The 5,727-nt window shown below is 43.3% G+C and overlaps 1 pseudogene; it reads left to right on the top strand.

The window, feature by feature from the left end:
• Window positions 1-1,241: 1,241 nt before the first annotated feature.
• On the top strand, window positions 1,242-4,827 carry LOC118834659 (annotated as a pseudogene).
• The last annotated feature ends 900 nt before the right edge of the window (window positions 4,828-5,727 follow it).

The following is a 5,727-nucleotide window of genomic DNA, read 5'->3' as shown; positions in this document are numbered from 1 at the left end:
TCAAAATAGAAATAGGATGGAGAAGTGGACTAGATAAGGTGTACAATACACTGTAGTAAATGACCATAGTAATATAGTGTTTGGGCAGAAAGTAGTCATAGACTAACATCTTGCACCATGTGCAAAGATAGGGTCAAAATGTGTACATAATTTAGACATAAAAGGTAATACCATAAAGAAACTAGGGAAGAAAGGAATAGTTTACCTGTGAGATCTATGAAGAAGGGAAGAGTTTATGACAAAACAAATGATGAGCATTAGGAGATATAAAATGGATTAATCTGATTATATTAAATTAAATAGATTTTACACTAACAAAACCAGTGCAACCAAGATTAGAAGGAAAACAGAAAGCTGGGCATTTTTTACAAGTGTCTCTGATAAAGGCCTCACTTCTCAATACATAGAGAATGTTGTCAGATTTATAAGAATACAAGTTATTCCCCAATTGATCAATTGTCAAAGACATGAATAGGTAGTTTTCAGATGAAGAAATCAAAAATATCTGTAGTTATGTCAAAAAATCCTCTAAATAGTATTGATTAGAGCAATACGAATTAAAAGATCTCTGAGGTACCACCTCACATCTATTATATCATTAATATGATGTAAAAGAAAATGGTAAATGTCAGAGGGTGTGTGGGAAAATTGGGACACAGACTCACTATGAGCTATGAATTGATCTAACCATTCTGGAGAGCAATTAAAAACCATGCCCAAAGGGCATATCCTTTCACACAGTTAAAGCACTTTTCAGCCTTTATCCCAAAGAGATTTTAAAAGGGGAGGGTGAGGTAAAAGAATAGTTTTTACCAATATATATATAGATAGATAGATGTGTGTGTGTGTGTGTGTGTGTGTGTGTGTGTGTGTGTGTAGCAGCTCTTTTACTGGTGGCAAGAATTGGAAATTGAGGGGATGCCTATTAATTTGGGAATGGCTGAACAAGTTGTGATATATGATTTTATTGGAATACTATTGTAATATAAGAAATGATAGCACTCTGGCACTGGACCGAAAGGACCTCGCGCGACATCTGCGCACTTGGCTTGTTTGGATGGCGGAGGTAGGAAGCCGGCAGAATGGTGCTCTTGGCAGCTTAGACCCTGTGGCGGGGGTGGGGGGAAATCTGTATCCATCGGATATCTGTGCCACCCTGCCTACCCACGGGTGCATCTTGGAGCAGGTCTGTAGTGAAACTTGAATTGAGAGCTTCTGGGTGACCCTGTTACTTTGCCACCATGTTCCTGTACAACTTCACCTTGAAGGGAGCCATTGGAATCAGCTTTGTTATTCATGGCAACTTCTCAGGAACCAAACAGGAGATTGTTGTTTCTCGAGGGAAGATTTTGGAGCTGCTCCAGCCTGACCCCAATATTGGGAAGGTATACACTCTATTGATTGTGGAAGTGTTTGGTGTTATCAGGTCCCTCATGGCCTTGAGGTTGACAGGTGGTAAAAAAGACTACATTGTGGTTGGCAGTGACTCAGGCCAAATTGTCATCTTGGAGTATCAGCCATCCAAGAACATGTTTGAGAAGATCCATCAGGAAACTTTTGGCAAGAATGGGTGCCGCGGAATTGTACCTGTTGATCCCAAAGGCAGAGCTGTCATGATTAATGCCATTGAAAAGCAGAAACTGGTTTACATTCTGAACAGAAATGCTGCTGCCTGGCTTACCATTTCCTCCCCTTTAGAAGCGCACGAGGAGAATACTTTGGTTTATCATGTGGTGGGAGTAGAAGTTGGATTTGAAAATCCCATGTTTGCTCATCTGGAGATGGATTATGAGGAAGCAGACAATGATTCAACTGGTGAAGCAGCAGCCAATACCCAACAGACCCTTACTTTCTATGAATTAGATTTATCATGTGGTACGAAAATAAAATGAGTCTTTGGAGGAGCATGGCAACTTCCTCATCACAGTGCCAGGAGGCTCAGATGGTCCTAGTGGTATATTGATCTGTTCTGAAAACTACATCACCTATAAGAACTTTGGTGATCAGCCTGATATCAGATGTCTCATTCCTAGGAGGCAGAATGACTTGGATGACCCTGAGAGAGGAATGATTTTTGTCTGCTCTGCCACCCATAAAGACCAAGTCTATGTTCTTTTTGGCACAAACTGAGCAAGGAGACATTTTCAAAATCACTGGAGACAGATGAAGACATGGTTACTGAAATCTGCTTGACGTATTTTGATACCTTCCCTTGGCTACTGCTATGTGTGTGCTCAAAGCAGCCTTCCTTTTTGTGGCATCAGAATTTGCAAGTCATTACCTGTATCAAATTGCCCATCCTGGTGATGATGATGAAGAACCAGAGTTCTCATCTGCCATGCCCCTGGAAAGAGACACATTCTTCTTCCAACCTGGGCCTCTCAAGAACTTAGTGTTGGTGGATGAACTGGATAGTCTGTCCCCTATTCTGTTTTGTCAGATTGCTCATTTGGCCAATGAAGACACCCCACAGCTGTATGTAGCTTGTGGCAGGGCGCTACGATTTTCTCTAAGGTTTCTGAGGCATGGACTGGAGGTGTCAAAAATGGCTGTCTGTGAACTGCCCATTAACCCCAATGCTGTCTGGACCTTACAGAGGCACATTGAAAATGAATTTGATACCTACATCATTGTGTCTTTTGCGAATGCCACCCTGGTACTTTCTATTGGAGAGACCGTAGAAGAAGTAACAGACTCTGGTTTCCTGGGTACCACTCCAACCTTGTCCTGTTCCTTGTTAGGGGGTGATGCTTTGGTGCAGGTGTATCCAAATGGCATCCGGCACATCTGAGCACATAAGAGAGTAAATGAATGGAAGACCCCAGGAAAAAAACTATTGTGAAGTGCACAGTAAACCAGCGGCAGGTGGTAATTGCCCTGACAGGAGGAGAGATGGTCTACTTCCAGATGGATCCCTCAGGACAGCTGAATGAGCACACTGAGTGAAAGGAGATGTCTGCAGATGTGGTATGCATGAGTTTGGACAATGTGTGTCCTGGAGAGCAATATTCTCATTTTCTGGCTGTGGGGCTAGTCGACAACATTGTTCAAATCATCTCTTTGGACCCTTTGGACTGCCTCCAGCCACTGAGCATGCAGGCCCTCCCAGCCCAGCCAGAATTGCTGTGTATTGTCAGGATGGGAGGGGCTGAGAAGCAAGATGAGCTGGGGGAAAGGGGCTCAATTGGCTTCCTCTACCTAAGCATCGGGCTGCAGACTAGTGTGCTGCTAAGGATTATTAAGGATCCTGTCAATGGTGATCTGTCTGATACCCGTACAAGATACTTGGGCTCTTGCCATGTGAAGCTTTTCTGAGTCTGGATGCAGGGCCAGGAAGCAGTTTTGGCTATGTCCCACTTTCATCTGACCCCCTTTTTCCTATGAGACCCTGTAGTTTGCATCTGGATTTGCACCTGAGCAGTGTCTGGAGGGCATTGTGGCCATCTCCACCAACACTTTAAGGATTTTGGCTTTGGAGAAGCCCAGTGCTGTCTTCAATCAGGTGTCATTTCCCCTACAGTACACTCCAAGGAAGTTTGTCATCCACTCTGGAGCAACAACCTTATCATCATTGAGACAGATCACAATACCTATACTGAGGCCACAAAAGCGCAGAGGAAGCAGCAGATGGCAGGGGAAAGGATAGAAGCAGCAGGGGAAGATGAGAGAGAATTGGTTGCTGAGATGGCTGCTGCCTTCCTGAATGAAAATCTCCCAGAATCCATCTTTGGAGCCCCCAAAGCAGGCGATGGATACTGGGCTTCTGTGGTCTTAGTAACGAATCCCATACAAGGAAACACACTGGATCTTGTCCAGCTGGAACAGAATGAGGCTGCTTTTAGTGTGGCAGTATGCCAATTCCCAAATACTGGGAATGACTGATATGTGCTGGTGGGTGTAGCCAAAGACCTCATTCTGAATCCCTGACCTGTGGCTGGAGGCTTTCTCTATACCTGTAAACTTGTGAACAGTGGAGAGAAACTATAGTTTTTGCACAAGACCCCAGTCGAAGAATTCCCTGTAGCCATTGCCCCATTTCAGGGCAGGGTATTGATTGGTGTGAGAAAGCTGCTGCAGTTCTATGACCTTGGAAAAAAGAAGTTGCTCTGAAAATGTGAGAATAAGCACATTGAAAACTGTATCTTGGGAATCCAGATAATGGGACACCAGGTCATTGTGTCTGACATCCAAGAGAGTTTCACCTGTGTTGGATACAAGTGCAACGAAAACCACCTCATCATCTTTGCTGATGATACCTATCCCCATTGGGTCACAACAGTCAGCCTCTTGGACTACGATACTGTGGCTGGGGCTGACAAGTTCGGCAACATTTGTGTGGTGAGGGTCCCAGCCAATATCAATGATGAAGTGGATGAAGACCCGACAGGAAACAAGTCCCTGTGGGACCGGGGGCTTCTCAATGGTGCCTCGCCAAAGGCAGAAGTAATCATGAATTATCATGTAGGGGAAACAGTGCTTTCCTTACAGAAGACCATGCTGATCCCAAGAGGCTCAGAATCCCTCGTCTACACTACATTGTCAGGTGGCATTGGGATCCTTGTGCCTTTCACATCCCATGAGGATCATGGCTTCTTCCAGCATGTGGAGATGCACCTGCGGTCTGAGCATCCTCCTCTCTGCAGAAGGGATCATCTCAGCTTTTGTTCCTACTACTTCCCTGTGAAGAATGTGATTAATGGTGACCTTTGCGAACAGTTCAACTCAATGGAGCCCAACAAACAGAAGAATGTATCAAAAGAATTGGACAGAACACTGCCTGAGGTCTCAAAGAAGCTGGAAGATATCGGTACTCACTATGCCTTCTAAGCCCAACAGTGGACTTGCCCCAGGCAAGTCAAAGAATGTGTTCAAAAGAGGGTTCTGAGGACATGCAGGTTATTGTTTACCCCCTCTTCCCTCCTTTTTTGCTTTGTGATCACTTTGATTTGATCCCATGGGACAGGAGGAAGGGGCAGTTATTAAGATCTTGAAACATTTAAATGGAGAGATGATGCCATACACTCTTTCCAGTGACATGTGGCCCTGGCCCAGCTTGAGACATCCCCTCGGTCCCAGACATTCCCTGCTTGGATTGCCTTTCCCTCCTGACCATGCCCTTCATTTTTGTATACACCCTTCATTTGTAACTGGTTTTCTTGTAAATATAGTTTTGTACAATGTTGACTTTAGAAGGGGGTGAATGGGGACTCTTGAGGAGAGCTGAAAGTGGGACTGCTTATATAGTACAAACACCATGAATTGTACCACTCTAGATCATAAAAAAGTACAAGCCCATTTAAAAAAAAAAGGAATGATAAGAATACTTTCAGAAAAACCTAAAAAGACATAAGTGAATTGATGCAAAGCAAATTGAGCAGAACCAGGATAACATTGTACGTAGTAACAGCAACGTTCTACAATGATCAAGTGTGAATGACTTCTCTGTTCTCAGCAATAAAATGACCCAAGACAATTGCAAAGTACTCATGATGAAAAACATTATCCACTTCCAGAGAAAGAGTTGATAGATTCTGAATGCAGATTTTTACATGAAATTAGGAAAAATAAAATATTATTTTTAAAAAACTGTGGAGGAAGGTGACCATTGAATACCCCAAACTTAGATAGAATAAAAAATTTCTATAGGGAAAAAATAAAATATTAACTGATGTAATCAGAACTTCACAGGAGAAAAAAATTCAAGAAAAGAGGTTGCAATAAAACCAT

Source organism: Trichosurus vulpecula, chromosome 1 (genome assembly GCF_011100635.1).
Source record: "Trichosurus vulpecula isolate mTriVul1 chromosome 1, mTriVul1.pri, whole genome shotgun sequence".
Lineage (NCBI taxonomy): Eukaryota > Metazoa > Chordata > Mammalia > Diprotodontia > Phalangeridae > Trichosurus > Trichosurus vulpecula.
This window is presented reverse-complemented; position numbering and strand designations above follow the sequence as displayed.